At 38.7% G+C, this 15,443-nt stretch overlaps 1 non-coding gene across 1 annotated transcript; it reads left to right on the plus strand.

Annotated features, from left to right (window-relative positions):
* The first annotated feature begins 4,608 nt into the window (after positions 1–4,608).
* Positions 4,609–4,716, plus strand: LOC112799116 (small nucleolar RNA R71). The gene has a single exon (XR_003200693.1). It is a non-coding gene; the product is annotated as a small nucleolar RNA R71 (small nucleolar RNA).
* The last annotated feature ends 10,727 nt before the right edge of the window (positions 4,717–15,443 follow it).

Genomic DNA, 15,443 nt, shown 5'->3' on the forward strand with positions numbered 1-15,443 from the left:
GTTTACAGAAATGAGTAAATGACATAAAAATCCACTTCCGGGTCCACTTGGTGTTTGCTTGGGCTGAGCATTGAAGTTTCCATGTGTAGAGACTTTTCTTGGAGTTAAATGCCAGCTTTTGTGCTAGTTTGGGCGTTTAACTCCTACTTCTGTGCCAGTTCCAGCGTTAAACGCCGGGAATTCTTGAGCTGATTTGGAACGCCAGTTTGGGCCATCAAATCTCGGGCAAAGTATGGACTATTATATATTGCTGGAAAGCCCAGGATGTCTAATTTCCAACACAATTAAGAGCGCGCCAATTGGGCTTCTGTAGCACCAGAAAATCTACTTCGAATGCAGGGAGGTCAGAATCCAACAGCATCTGCAGTCCTTTTTCAGCCTCTGAATCAGATTTCTGCTCAGGTCCCTCAATTTCAGCCAGAAAATACTTGAAATCATAAAAAAACACACAAACTCATAGTAAAGTCCAGAAAAGTGAATTTTAAATAAAAACTAATAAAAATATAATAAAAAATAACTAAAACATACTAAAAACATACTAAAATCAATGCCAAAAAGCGTATAAATTATCCGCTCATCACAACACCAAACTTAAATTGTTGCTTGTCCCCAAGCAACTGAAAATCAAATAGGATAAAAAGAAGAGAATATACTATGGACTCCAAAATATCAATGAAACTTAGCTCCAATTAGATGAGCGGGACTTGTAGCCTTTTGCCTCTGAACAGTTTTGGCATCTCGCTTTATCCTTTGAAATTCAGAATGATTGGCTTCTATAGGAACTCAGAATCCGGATAGTGTTATTGATTCTCCTAGTTAAGTATGTTGATTCTTGAACATAGCTACTTTATGAGTGTTGGCCATGGCCCAAAGCACTTTGTTTTCCAGTATTACCACCGGATACATACATGCCACAAACACATAACTGGGTGAACCTTTTCAGATTGTGACTCAGCTTTGCTAGAGTCCCCAATTAGAGGTGTCCAGGGTTCTTAAGCACACTCTTTTTGCTTTGGATCACGACTTTAACCGCTCAGTCTCAAGTTTTCACTTGACACCTTCACGCCACAAGCACATGGTTAGGGATAGCTTGGTTTAGCCGTTTAGGCCAGGATATTATTCCTGTAGGCCCTCTTATCCACTGATGCTCAAAGCCTTGGATCCTTTTTATTACCCTTGCCTTTTGGGGCTATTGGCTTTTTCTGCTTGCTTTTTCTTTCTCTTCTCTCTCTCTCTCTCTCTCTTTTATGAATTCACTGCTTTTTCTTTCTTCAAGAATCATTTTTATGATTTTTCAGATCCTCAGTAACATGTCTCCTTTTCTATCATTCTTTCTAGAGCCAATAATTTTAACATTCAAGAACAACAAATTCAAAAGATATATGCACTGTTCAAGCATACATTTAGAAAACAAAAAGTATTGTCACCACATCAAAATAATTGAACTAGTTTTAAGGATGAATTCGAAATCATGTACTTCTTGTTCTTTTGTAATAAAAACATTTTTCATTTAAGAAAGGTGATGGATTCATAGGACATTCATAACTTTAAGGCATAGACACTAAGGCATTAATGATCATGTAATAAGACACAAACATAGATAAACATAAGCATAAAAATTCAAAAAATAGAAAAATAAAGAACAAGGAGATTAAAGAACGGGTCCACCTTAGTGATAGCGGCTTGTTCTTCCTCTTGAAGATCTTATGGAGTGCTTGAGCTCCTCAATGTCTCTTCCTTGCCTTTGTTGCTCTTCTCTCATGATTCTTTGATCTTCTCTAATTTCAAGGAGGAGGATGGAATGTTCTTGGTGCTCCACCCTTAGTTGTCCCATGTTGGAACTTAATTCTCCTAGGTAGGTGTTAATTTGCTCCCAATAGTTTTGTGGAGGAAAGTGCATCCCTTGAGGCATCTCAGGGATTTCATGATGAGGAATTTCCTTATGCTCATGTCTATGAGTAGGATCTCCTGTTTGCATTGAGCTCCTTCCACACAGATATCCATGAGGACTTGGTCCAACCTTCGATTAAAGTTGACCTTTTTTGAGTTTGAAAAGGGACCTCGGGGATCACCTTCTTCTTGGCCACAACTTCATAGAAGTGGTCTTGATGCACCCTTAAGATGAATCTCTCCATCTCCCATGACTCGGAGGTGGAAGCTTTTGCCTTCCGTTTCCTCTTTCTAGAGGTTTCTCCGGCCTTAGGTGCCATAAATGGTTATGGAAAAACAAAAAGCAACGCTTTTACCACACCAAACTTAGAAGGTTTGCTCGTCCTCGAGCAAAAGAAGAAAGAAGGACGGAGAAGAAGAAGAAAATGGAGGAGATGGAGAAGTGGGAGTGATTCAGCCAAGGGAGGAAGTAGTGTGTATGATGTGTGAAAATGAGGGGGTGAAGATGGGTTTATATAGGGGTGGAGAGGGGGGATATGGTTTTATGAAGAATGGATGTGAGTGGTGAAGAGAATGGTGGGATTTAATAGGTGAGGGGTTTTGGGGGAAGAGGTATTGAGGTGATTGGTGAATGGGGAAGAAGAGAGAGAGTGGTGGGGTAGGTGGGGATCTTGTGGGGTCCACAGATCCTGAGGTGTCAAGGATATCTCATCCCTGCACCAAGTGGCATGCAAAATGCCCTTTCTGCCAAACCTGGCGTTAAACACTGGGCTGCTGCCCTTTTCTGGCGTTAAACGCCAGTCTGGTGCCCCGTTCTGGCGTTAAACGCCCAGAATGGTGCCGGACTGGGCGTTAAACGCCCATTTGCTGCCCTTACTGGCGTTTAAACGCCAGAAAGCTTTTCCTCCAGGGTGTGCTATTTTTCTTTCTGTTTTTCATTCTGTTTTTGCTTTTTCAATTGTTTTTGTGACTTCACATGATCATCAACCTATAGAAAACATAAAATAACAATGGAAAATAGATAAATATAACATTGGGTTGCCTCCCAACAAGCGCTTCTTTAATGTCAGCAGCTTGACAGTGGGCTCTCATGGAGCCTCAAAGATACTCAGAGCAATGTTGGAACCTCCCAACACCAAACTTAGAGTTTGAATGTGGGGGTTCAACACCAAACTTAAAATTTGGTTGTGGCCTCCCAACACCAAACTTAGACTTTGATTGTGGGGGCTCTGTTTGACTCTGTATTGAGAGAAGCTCTTCATGCTTCCTCTCCATGGTTACAAGGAGATATCCTTGAGCCTTAAGCACAAGGGAGTCCTCATTCACTTGAATGATCAATTCTCCTCTGTCAACATCAATCACAGCCTTTGTTGTGGCTAGGAAGGGTCTGTCAAGGATGATGGATTCATCCATGCACTTCCCAATCTCAAGGACTATGAAATCAGCAGGGATGTAATGGTTTTCAATCTTTACCAGAACATCCTCTACAAGTCCATAAGCTTATTTTCTTGAATTGTATGCCATCTCTAGTGAGATTCTTACAGCTTGTACCTCAAGGATCCCTAGCTTCTCCATTACAGAGAGAGGCATAAGGTTTATACTTGACCCTAGGTCACACAGAGCCTTCTCAAAGGTCATGATGCCTATGGTACAAGGTATTGAGAACTTCCCAGGATCCTGTCTCTTTTGAGGTAATCTCTGCCTAGTCAAGTCATCCAGTTCTTTAGTGAGCAAAGGAGGTTCATCCTCCCAAGTCTCATTACCAAATAACTTGTCATTTAGCTTCATGATTGCTCCCAGGTACTTAGCAACTTGCTCTTCAGTAACATCTTCATCCTCTTCAGAGGAAGAATACTCATTAGAGCTCATGAAAGGCAGAAGTAGATCCAATGGAATCTCTATGGTCTCAGTGTGAGCCTCAGATTCCCATGGTTCTTCATTAGGGAACTCATTGGAGGCCAGTGGACGTCCATTAAGGTCTTCCTCAGTGGCGATCACTGCCTCTTCTTCCTCTCCAAATTCGGCCATGTTGATGGCCTTACTCAGCTGACCCACTTGTTCCTCCAAGTTTCTAATGGAGAACTTTGTTTCAGTCATGAAACTTTGAGTGGTTTTGATTAGATCAGAGACCATGGTTGCTAAGTCAAAGTGGCTCTGCTTAGAATTCTCTGTCTGTTGCTGAGAAGATGATGGAAAAGGCTTGCCATTGCTAAACCTGTTTCTTCCACCATTATTGTTGTTGAAACCTTGTTGAGGTCTCTATTGATCCTTCCATGAGAGATTTGGATGATTTTTCCATGAAGGATTATAGGTGTTTCCATAGGGTTCTCCCATGTAATTCACCTCTTCCATTGATGGGTTCTCAGGATCATAAGCTTCTTCTTCAGATGAAGCGTCCTTAGTACTGCTTGGTGCAGCTTGCATTCCAAACAGACTTTGAGAAATCATTTTGACTTGCTGAGTCAATATTTTGTTCTGAGCCAATATGGCATTCAGAGTATCAATCTCAAGAACTCATTTCTTCTAATTCGTCCCATTGTTCACAGCATTCCTTTCAGAAGTGTACATGAATTAGTTATTTGCAACCATTTCAATGAGTTCTTGAGCTTCTGCAGGCGTCTTCTTCAGATGAAGAGATCCTCCAACAGAGCTATCCAATGACATCTTGGACAGTTCAGACAGACCATCATAGAAGATACCTATGATGCTCCATTTAGAAAGCATGTCATAAGGACACTTTCTGATCAATTGTTTGTATCTTTCCCAAGCTTCATAGAGGGATTCACCTTCCTTCTGTCTGAAGGTTTGGACTTCCACTCTAAGCTTACTCAATTTTGAGGTGGAAAGAACTTTTCCAAGAAGGCATTGACTAGCTTTTCCCAAGAGTTCAGGCTTTCTTTAGGTTGTGAGTCCAACCATATCCTAGCTCTGTCTCTTACAGCAAAAGGGAATAGCATAAGTCTGTAGACCTCAGGGTCAACCCCATTGGTCTTGACAGTGTCACAGATTTGCAAGAATTCAGCTAAAAATTAATGAGGATCTTCCAATGGAAGTCCATGGAACTTGCAATTCTATTGCATTAGAGAAACTAATTGAGGCTTAAGCTCAAAGTTGTTTGCTCCAATGGCAGGGATAGAGATGCTTCTCCCATAGAAGTCAGGAGTAGGTGCAGTAAAGTCACCCAGCACCTTCCTTGCATTGTTGGCATTGTTGTTGTTTTTGGCTGCCATGTCTTCTTCTTGTTTGAAGAGTTCTGTTAGGTCCTCTCCAAAGAGTTGTGCTTTAGCTTCCCTTAGCTTTCGCTTCAAGGTCCTTTCAGGTTCACGATCAGCCTTAACAAGAATGCTTTTGTCTTTGCTCCTGCTCATATGAAAGAGAAGAGAACAAGAAAGTATGGGAATCCTTTATGTCATAGTATAGAGATTCCTTGAGGTGTTAGAGGAAAAGAAGAATAGAAGGAGGAGGTAGAAGAATTCGAACTTATCAAGAGGGATAGAGTTCGAATTGTGCATTGAGGAGGAGTGTTAGTCCATAAATAGAAGGATGTGAGAAGAGGGAAAGAATTTTTGAAATTAAAGTAAAAGATTTTGAAATTAGAAATCAAAAAGATCTGATTGAAAATTATTTTGAAAAAGATGTGATTAAGAAGATATGATTGAAAAGATATGATTAAAAAATAGTTGAAAAAGATTTGATTTTTAAAATTAATGACTTAGCTAACAAGAAATTTTAAAAGATATGATTCAGACATTAAACCTTTCTCAACAGAAAAGGCAGCATACTTGAAATGTTTGAATCAAATCATTATTTGTTAGCAAGTATTTTTGAAAAATGGAAAGAAATTGATTTTGAAAATATATGATTGAAAATATATGATTTGAAAAAGATTTGATTTTGAAAAATTATGAAAACTTAAAAAAAAATTAAATTAAAAATAAAATCTTCCCTCTTGTGCCATCCTGGCATTAAACGCCTAGAATGGTATACATTCTGGCGTTTAACGCCCAAAATGCTACCCTTTTGGGCGTTAAACGCCCAGCCAAGTACCCTGGCTGGCATTTAAACGCCAATTTTCCTTCTTCACTGGGCGTTTTGAACACCCAGCTTTTTCTGTGTAATTCCTCTGCTGTATGTTCTGAATCTTCAATTCTCTGTATTATTGACTTGAAAAGACACAAATTAAAAACAATTTTGAATTTTTAATGATGAGGAATAATCAAAATTCCACTAAGATCGAATAAACAATGCATGCAAGACACCAAACTTAGAAGTTTGTATACTACTGACACTAACAAATTGAGAATGCATATGAGAAACAACAAAACACTCAAGACAAGAGAATTTAAAGATCAGAGCAAGAAAATTATCAAGAACAACTTGAAGATCATTGAGGAACATAATGCATGTAATTTTGAAAATTAGAAGAATGAAGACATGCAATTGACACCAAACTTAAAATTAGACACTAGACTCAAACAAGAAACATAAAAATATTTTTGGTTTTAAGATTTTATAAATTTTTTTGTGCTTTTTCGAAAATTATATGGAAAAGAGGATAAAGAGATTCAAAATTTTTAATAAGAATTCCAGAAATCATGCAATGTTAGTCTAAAGCTTTGGTCTAAAGAAATTAGACATGGCTAGCCAAGCTTCAGCAAGACATTACATTCAAGAGCTAAATTGATGAGAATCAATCAGCATTGGTGATGATAAAAACATCACCTTGAAACTCTAGCATTCATTCTTAAAAATTCTGAAGAAAAATACCTAATCTAAGCAACAAGATGAACCATCAGTTGTCCAAACTCAAACAATCCCCGGCAACGGTGCCAAAAACTTGGTGCACGAAATTGTGATCATCAATGGCGCCATCAACATGGTATGCTCAATTGCAATCTCAACTCTTTATCACAACTTCGCACAACTAACCAGCAAGTGCACTGGGTCGTCCAAGTAATAAACCTTACGCGAGTAAGGGTCGATCCCACAGAGATTGTTGGTATGAAGCAAGCTATGGTCATCTTGTAAATCTCAGTGAGGCGGATTCAAATGGTTATGGAGGATTGATAATTAAAAGATGAATAAAACATAAAATAAAGATAGACATACTTATGTAATTCATTGGTGAGAATTTCAGATAAGCGTATGGAGATGCTTTGTCCCTTCCGTCTCTCTGCTTTACTACTGTCTTCATCTAATCCTTCTTACTCCTTTCCATGGCAAGCTGTATGTTGGGCATCACCGTTGTCAATGGCTACAGTCCCATCCTCTCAGTGAAAATGTTCAACGCGCTTTGTCACAGCACGGCTATTCATCTGTCGGTTCTCGATCATGTCGGAATAGAATCCAGTGATTCTTTTGCGTCTGTCACTAATGCCCCACAATCGCGAGTTTGAAGCTTGTCACAGTCATTCAATCCCTGAATCCTACTCAGAATACCACAGACAAGGTTTAGACCTTCTGGATTTTCAAGAATGGCCGCCAATGGATTCTAGCTTATACCACAAAGATTCTGATTAAGGAATCCAAGAGATAAACATTCAAGCCTTGTTTGCATGTAGAACGGAGGTGGTTATCAGGCACGCGTTCATAAGTGAGAATGATGATGAGCGTCACATAATCATCACATTCATCATGTTCTTGGGTGCGAATGAATATCTTAGAACAAGAATAAGCTGAATTGAATGGAAAATAGTAGGAATTGCATTAATGCTCGAGGTACAGCAGAGCTCCACACCTTAATCTGTGGTGTGTAGAAACTCCACCGATGAAATTACATAAGTGATAATGGTGATCATTGGCTTCGGCCCCAGAGAGGGAACCAGAAGAACCAAGATGAAAATACAATAGCAAAAGGTCTTATTTATAGAGAACTAGTAGCTTAGGGTTTATAGAAATGAGTAATGACATAAAAATCCACTTCCGGGCCCACTTGGTGTGTGCTTGGGCTGAGCATTGAAGTTTCCATGTGTAGAGACTTTTCTTGGAGTTAAACGCCAGCTTTTGTGCCTGTTTGGGCGTTTAACTCCTACTTCTGTGCCAGTTCCGGCGTTAAACGCTGGGAATTCTTGAGCTGATTTGGAACGCCAGTTTGGCCATCAAATCGCGGGTAAAGTATGGACTATTATATATTGCTGGAAAGTCCAGGATGTCTAATTTCCAACGCAATTGAGAGCGTGCCAATTAGGTTTCTGTAGCTCCAGAAAATAAACTTCGAATGCAAGGAGTTCAGAATCCAACAGCATCTGCAGTCCTTTTTCAGCCTCTGAATCAGATTTTTGCTCAGGTCCCTCAATTTCAACCAAAAAATACCTGAAATCACAGAAAAATACACAAACTCATAGTAAAGTCCAGAAAAGTGAATTTTAAATAAAAACTAATAAAAATATAATAAAAACTAACTAAAACATACTAAAAACATACTAAAAACAATGCCAAAAAGCGTATAAATTATCCGCTCATCACCTTCCTCTCTCTCTCTCTCCCCCTCTCTTTCCTTCCTTTCTCTCTCTCCTCTCTCTCTCTTTCTCCTTCCTCTTTCTCTCCCCCTCTCTCTCTCTTTCTTTCTCCTTCCTCTCTCTCCCTCTCTCCCTCCTCTCTCTCCCCCTTCCCCTTTCCCCCTTCCCCCTTTCTCTCCCTCCCCCTTCCCTTTCCTCTCTCTTTGCCCCCTTTCCCCCTCTCTCTCCCCCTTTATCGCTCTCTCTCTCTCTCCCCCCTTTCTGCTTACTCTCTCCCCTTTTTTCTCTTTCTTTCTCTCTCTTTCTCCCCCTTACACTTTCTCTCTCTCTCTCTCTAAATCAAAAGTTGCAAGAATCATAAAATATGCACGTACTAATAAACTAAAGCATTGTCTTAATTTTTGTTCAATGACAACATTCAAAACATGGTATAATATGACACTAACTTAAATGAAGTAAAAATAAACTAACTCAAATCCAACATAATTGGCCCATTACAATATTCTAATCATCTTCTAAAGAAAAAAGCGTGCCAACATTTGTTGAAGAATTTCTCCCTACATAAAAAAATATCTCATTAATTATAGAAAACTAACAATTAGTAACAAACAAGCAATAAGAAAAAGAAGTATATTACCTTGTTCAGCTTTTTCAATCTCTTTTAATTAGTCCAAAAGGCTCATCTATTACCCAATCTTGAGTGCATACAAGAGCTTCTACCATATATGGTGTCAAGGAGCTCCGATAAGGGTCAATAATCCTCCCTCCAATACTAAACACACTCTCAGAAGCAACTGTAGAAACCGGTATGGCTAAAACTTCTTGAGCCATAAGTGAAATAATAGGGAATTGAGTTGAATTTCTCTTCCACTAACCCAAAATATCCAACTCTATCGACTTGTTTCTAGGCTCACAATCTTCTTTCAGATATCTGTCAAGTTCAGATTTAGCATCTTGATAACTTTGAGATTCATCTTCTTTGCCTTGGTAGTGATCATAAAGAGAAATCAAGCAAGTAGACAATTTTGACTTGAGTTCTCGTCCCTTTTCAACACCAAATGACTCATCCAAAATCCAATTTACAAAATCCAACTTGGGACATGGATCAAGCACAATTGCATTTAACAACAACATGTTAATAACATTTAGAGTTCCCCAATACTTATCATATTTCCTTTGCATCTTGGACACCATTAATCTTATGCTCAAATTAGTATTTTCACGATACAACTTGATTTTTCTTCCGATGCTAAAGACTTCTTTCATGTATTTATTCTTAGTGATATACAAACTACCAGAAATGCGCAATGTAACATCATAGAATATTTTTAAGAATAGTAAAATTGACTCCGCATAAGTCCAATCATCATCTGTAGGCACACCATAAGATTTTCTCAACTCATTAATATATTTATTTCTTGTAACTCAAGCAAATCAAACGCTGCTCAAAGCATCAATGGGCCTCCAACATTAAATATGTCGAATTCCACCAAGTTTCGACAATCAAACAAACAAGCCCTTTATAATTGATGCTCTCTTGCTCAATGCACACTTTGAAGCTTTCACTTCTCATAAGGGATGAGTTGACATATTTTACTGCATTGTGAATTCTCGTAATTAAATCATCAATCTCTTTCAAGCCATCTTTCACTATCAAATTTAGGATATGGGCACAACAATGCATATGAAGATAGTCCACCTTCAAAACTAGGCTATTCCATGCATTTAATCTCTTTTTCACACTACAAAAAAAGGCTTATGGTCAAGTGATAAACCCCATTTTTAGGGTTTATCTTGTGTTAAATTTAGAGTGTTTTGTCTACTTTTCTCCCATGTATCTAATGAAATAGCATGGCTTTGTACATTCTCCTTTAATTGTGCTTAAGAGTAAAAATATGCTTTTTATGACTTAAAATAGCTAACTATAATTCACCTTGATTCCATTAGATACCTTGATGTGTTTGGTAAGTGATTTGTCATTTAAGAGGCAAAGATTGGATTGAGGGAATGAAGAAAAAGCATGTAGAAATGGAGAACTCATGAAGAAATGAAGGAATCGCAATCCTGTCAAACCCAACCTCTTCGCACTTAATCGATCATAACTTGAGCTACATTGGTCCAAATGAGGCGGTTCCAGTTGCGTTGGAAAGCTAACATCCGGAGCTTCAAAATGTTATAACATTTGCTATAGTTGCATCGCGTTCAAAGATGCGCACGTGCACTATACACGTACGCGCCAATGTTGCATGTGACTCACTTAAAATCAACTCGTGGCCAGCAATTTCTGAAGTAATTTGGGTTCAATCCAACTCATTTCTAATGCTATTTAACCCAAAGATTAAAGAGGGATGGGATACTTAGACACTTAGTTAGTTTTTGTTTAGTTTTGGGAGGGAAAGTTAGTTTCTGGAGAGAGAAGCTCTCTCTTCTCTCTAGAATTAGGATTAACTTAGATCTAGATTAGGAATTCTTAGATCTAGGTTAATTTCATGCTTTGATTCACTTTTCCTTTTGTAATTCTTCTTCTTCTACATCTCTTCTCTCTAGTTTAGCATTTAATTCTTGTAATTCTCTACTTTTGTGTTGATGCACTTTTGTTCTTCCATTTTCCTTTTAATGCCGTGCATGTTTTGATTTCCTTTATTGTTCATTTGATTTGTTGTTATTTAATTCCTTGCAATTGAGTAGTGTAGAGTTACTTTCCTTACAATTTTACTATGCTTTCCTCTTATTCCTTCCAAGTGTTTGATAAAATGCTTGGAAAGATGTTAGAGTAGAATTTTATGTTCTTGGCTTGGAAAGGTAACTTAGGAACTCTTGAGTTACTAATATCCAAGTAATTGATGATTGGGATCCATTGACTCTAGTTCTCACTAACTGAATTAGTGGAAAGTTAGGACTTATGGACTAGGATTGATATAGCTCATTTGATTTTCCTTTACTACTAGTTAAAGGATGACTTAATGGGATTGATCATTGCCAATTCTCAACTTGTGGTTAGTGATAGGGATAGAGATCCTTGACCACCAACCATTGCCAAGACCTTTTTAGCTATTAGTTTACTTCCTTGCCATTTATCTTTCATGTCTCTTATCAAAACCCCAAACATAACTCATAACCAATAACAAGGACTCCTTATTGCAATTCCTAAGGAGAACGACCCGAGGTTTAAATACTTCGGTTATTAGGATTATTAGGGGTTTGTTACTTGTAACAAACAAATTTTTGTATGAAAGGATTATTGTTGGTTTGGAAACTATACTTTACAACGAGATTTCATTAGTGAAATTCCAAACCGTCAAAAATTTGATCATCAAAATGGCGCTGTTGCCGGGGAATTGCAATGGTGTTATGTTATTGGTTTTTGTATATATGTGAATATTGTGAATATCTTGCTTTTTGCTTTATTTGCTAGTTATAGAATTTTGTTTCTCTTGTTTTCCATTAGATTTTGTTTCTTATTTTCTCTTTTCATCATGAGTTCTCACTTTGACTATGAGTGTGATTACAACTATGTTGTAGGAAGTGGAGATTACAATGAAGAGATGTATCAAGGATGGTACAACCAAAGGTGGGAGGAGCCATATGCATATGATCAATCCTCATGGCAACAACCTCCACCAATACACTATGAAAAAGAGCCATTTTATGATGCATACCAATCCAATGGCTATGGTGAATCTCCTTGTGACTTTCAAGAACCACCACCATATGCCTATGAGCCATGTCCTCAACATAGCCCTTAACCATGCTCACAAGCCTCTTTTCACCAAACACCTCCATATGACACTAATCCATATTATTCACCAGACCAACCACTTTTTGAACCATATGAGCCATACATAGAACCACCACCATTCCAATATCAATACCCCCAAGAACCACCATCTCCACACCCTTACCAAAAAGAACCACTTTTCTATCATGAATCCTTTCTCTAAGACAATGAACCCTCCTATCCACTCTAATCTCTAATAAATGAAACCATTGGTGTGCTTCTTCAAGGACAAGATGAGATGAAAAGGGATGTGCAACAATTTATGGCTACCTTGAACGAGGTGGTAAGTCGATTAGCCTCCTAATGCTTGAAGACTTAAAGAACTCGCAAAGCTACATATGGAGAATCAATTGAAGAGCATAGCATGAAGGAGAGATTGGAAATTTTGGTGGAGAAGGAGGAATGCTATGTTGTGTTAGAACAATTAGAGAAATCTATGATTATTGAAGAAAAGGAAGAAGTGGTTGAAGACTTAGGAGATGCGAAACCTCCATGGGAAGCTAAAATCATGAAAAATTCCTCCAAGAAGATTGAATTTGATGTTGAGGGGGAATGTGCACAACCTCCAAAACAAATTTTGAATGAAGACTTGGTAGGAATGGAGCAAGAATTGAGTTCCCTTGGTGATGAAGATCATGCATCAAACCTTCTTGGTGAAAAATCCTTTGAGTTTGAAGAACCTTCACCGGTGCATTTGAAAGTGTTAAGGAGGTAAATTTCTCTCATCCTCCTAATTATAATTCTAGTAAGGGAAAAGGCTTAGATAAACTTAATGAACAAAGGATTACATTTGAATAGTCTTATAAAGAGGTGGAAGTCCTTAGAAAAAGAAGGACGGGTGTTGATTACGCTTTGTTAAGATCCGTAGAAGCTTCTTCACCTAGGTTGTCATCTACTCTTTCGTTTGAGTGGGTGAAATTCATTTCTAATAGTTTTATTATCCCACTTGAGTATGGTTTGCTTGAAACGGATGGTCAACTTAGGATGCTTTGTGGAATGAGGCGTAAAAGAAAAATGTTTCGTGGTTGGCATTGTAAATCAAGGCTCATCATGGTTGATTCTTCAAAGATTAGATGCAAAAGTTTGACTAATGCTCAACTAGATGGGTCTAGGAGGATTGTTGGGCACTTCATTGAGAATTCTAAGGTCATCCCACCCAATTAGAATCATGACGATCAATTTGAAGATGGGTGTCAAAACAAAGTGTGGGATCCCGGATTGCACAAGGAGAATCAAATTTGGGAGCCCCAAGCTTGTGAAGAACTCCATCAAGACTTGGTGCAACTTATGACAAATCTTGGGGTACAATAGAGAACCAAACATTGGTGGGAGTTCCAAGATGCGTTCAAGCACAAGCCACCTTGATGAGGAGCTTCCCATAAGTCCAACATAAGGACAATAAACAAAAGTGCTAGGTGGGAGACAACCCACCATGGTAAACTCTTTTTATTTTTCTCTTTTGTAATTATTGGTAGGAATTAGCTTGATTTCACATTTTGTTTAGTTTAATTAGTAGTATGGTATGTCAAATAAAGTTTCATGGTGTTTTGGTAGCTGTTTGGAGGTTTGGAAGGCTTGGTTTGGTGCAAGAACTTGGAAAAAATTTTGAAAAACAGAGCACCAACCCACGCGTACGTGTGGCCCAAGCATTTTCGACCATCCACGCGCACGCGTGCATGGTGCGTATGCGTGGATGCAAAAATTCCATTCCCAGCCAAAAACCCGAGAGTTACGCCTGCACTGTGCAAACACTATGCCTAAGGCACAAACTAACTCACGCGTGCGCGCACCTGGCGCGTACACGTCCATGATCCTGAATGCGCAATGCACACGCACGCGTAAATGCCGCGCGCGTGTCGATTGCGTTACCTGCACCCCTGGTACATTTTCCAGAGAGTTAGGCAAACTCTGGGCTGACATTGTGCCCTGCGCCTAACCTAACCCACGCGTGCGCGCACCTAGCGCGTACGCGTCCTTTTGCCAATCTGTGTATCGACGTGTGCACGTGCATGACGCATCCGCTCACAAAAAAAAAGAGTTTTTTTCTCATCTTCCATTTTCTTTTGTCTATTGCATTTGCATACTTTTGTTCTTTGCATTTCAATTTTGTTTTTATAGCCTGTTTTCATTTTATTTTATAAGTTTTTCATTTTAATAATGGTGTTAAATTCTTATACTTAATTGTTGAGATTTTCTTGCATTGTTTTGGTGCTTCGTGACTTGTTGTATTAATTGTAATATTTGTTCCACACACAAGATTAGTGCCTTAGTCCGTCCTCATTCATTACCCTTTGTTTTTGTGCTTCATCATCAATGAGTTAGGATTGGACCAAATGCTCTCATGCTTCCACTAATCTTGTTTTTGTCAACTCTTGTTTGAACTTGATGCTCAACATGCTCTTTATGCTTTAACTTTACGCTTGCATCAAGTATTAGTTGATATGCCCTTTGCCTATATTGCTCTCTCAGTTACATGCGTAGTTAACATGTAGTGAAAACCCTACTTTTATTTGGCATTAGCTCATGCCTATGTTCTATTTGCTTTGATATCTTTGTTATAGGCTTAATTTTCTTTTTTTTTCTTTCCTTTTAGGTTGGCCACCAAAAGAAGGAAAAAGGGAATGTTTCTAAATGGAGCAACAAACAAGTCATCCATACAACCTTTTGAAGAAGCTCATTAGTTGCTTTAACCCGTCTACCTTGCTCTTCTTTGCACGCACTGAGGATGGTACAAGCTTCAAGTGTGGGGAGGTCGTCCGACCGATCTCCATGGGTAATGATGAGCGGATAATTTATACGCTTTTGGCATTGTTTTTATATAGTTTTTAGTAAGTTTAAGCTACTTTTAGGGATGTTTTCATTAGTTTTTATGTTAAATTCACATTTCTGGACTTTACTATGAGTTTGTGTGTTTTTCTGTGATTTCAGGTAAATTCTGACTGAAATTGAGGGATTTGAGCAAAACTCTGAAAAAGGCTGACAAAAGGACTGCTGATGCTGTTGGATTCTGACCTCCCTGCACTCGAAATGGATTTTCTGGAGCTACAGAACTCCAATTGGCGCGCTCTCAACGGCGTTGGAAAGTAGACATCCAGAGCTTTCCAGCAATATATAATAGTCCATGCTTTATTCGAAGATTGACAACGTAACTTGGCGTTGAACGCCAAGTTCACGCTGCTGTCTGGAGTTAAACGCCAGAAAAACGTCATGATCCGGAGTTGAACGCCCAAAACACGTCATAACCTGGAGTTTGACGCCAAGAAATGCCTTAGCTCGTGGAATGATCAAGCTCAGCCCAGGCATACACCAAGTGGGCC

Source organism: Arachis hypogaea, chromosome 4, assembly GCF_003086295.3.
Source record: "Arachis hypogaea cultivar Tifrunner chromosome 4, arahy.Tifrunner.gnm2.J5K5, whole genome shotgun sequence".
Taxonomy (NCBI): domain Eukaryota; kingdom Viridiplantae; phylum Streptophyta; class Magnoliopsida; order Fabales; family Fabaceae; genus Arachis; species Arachis hypogaea.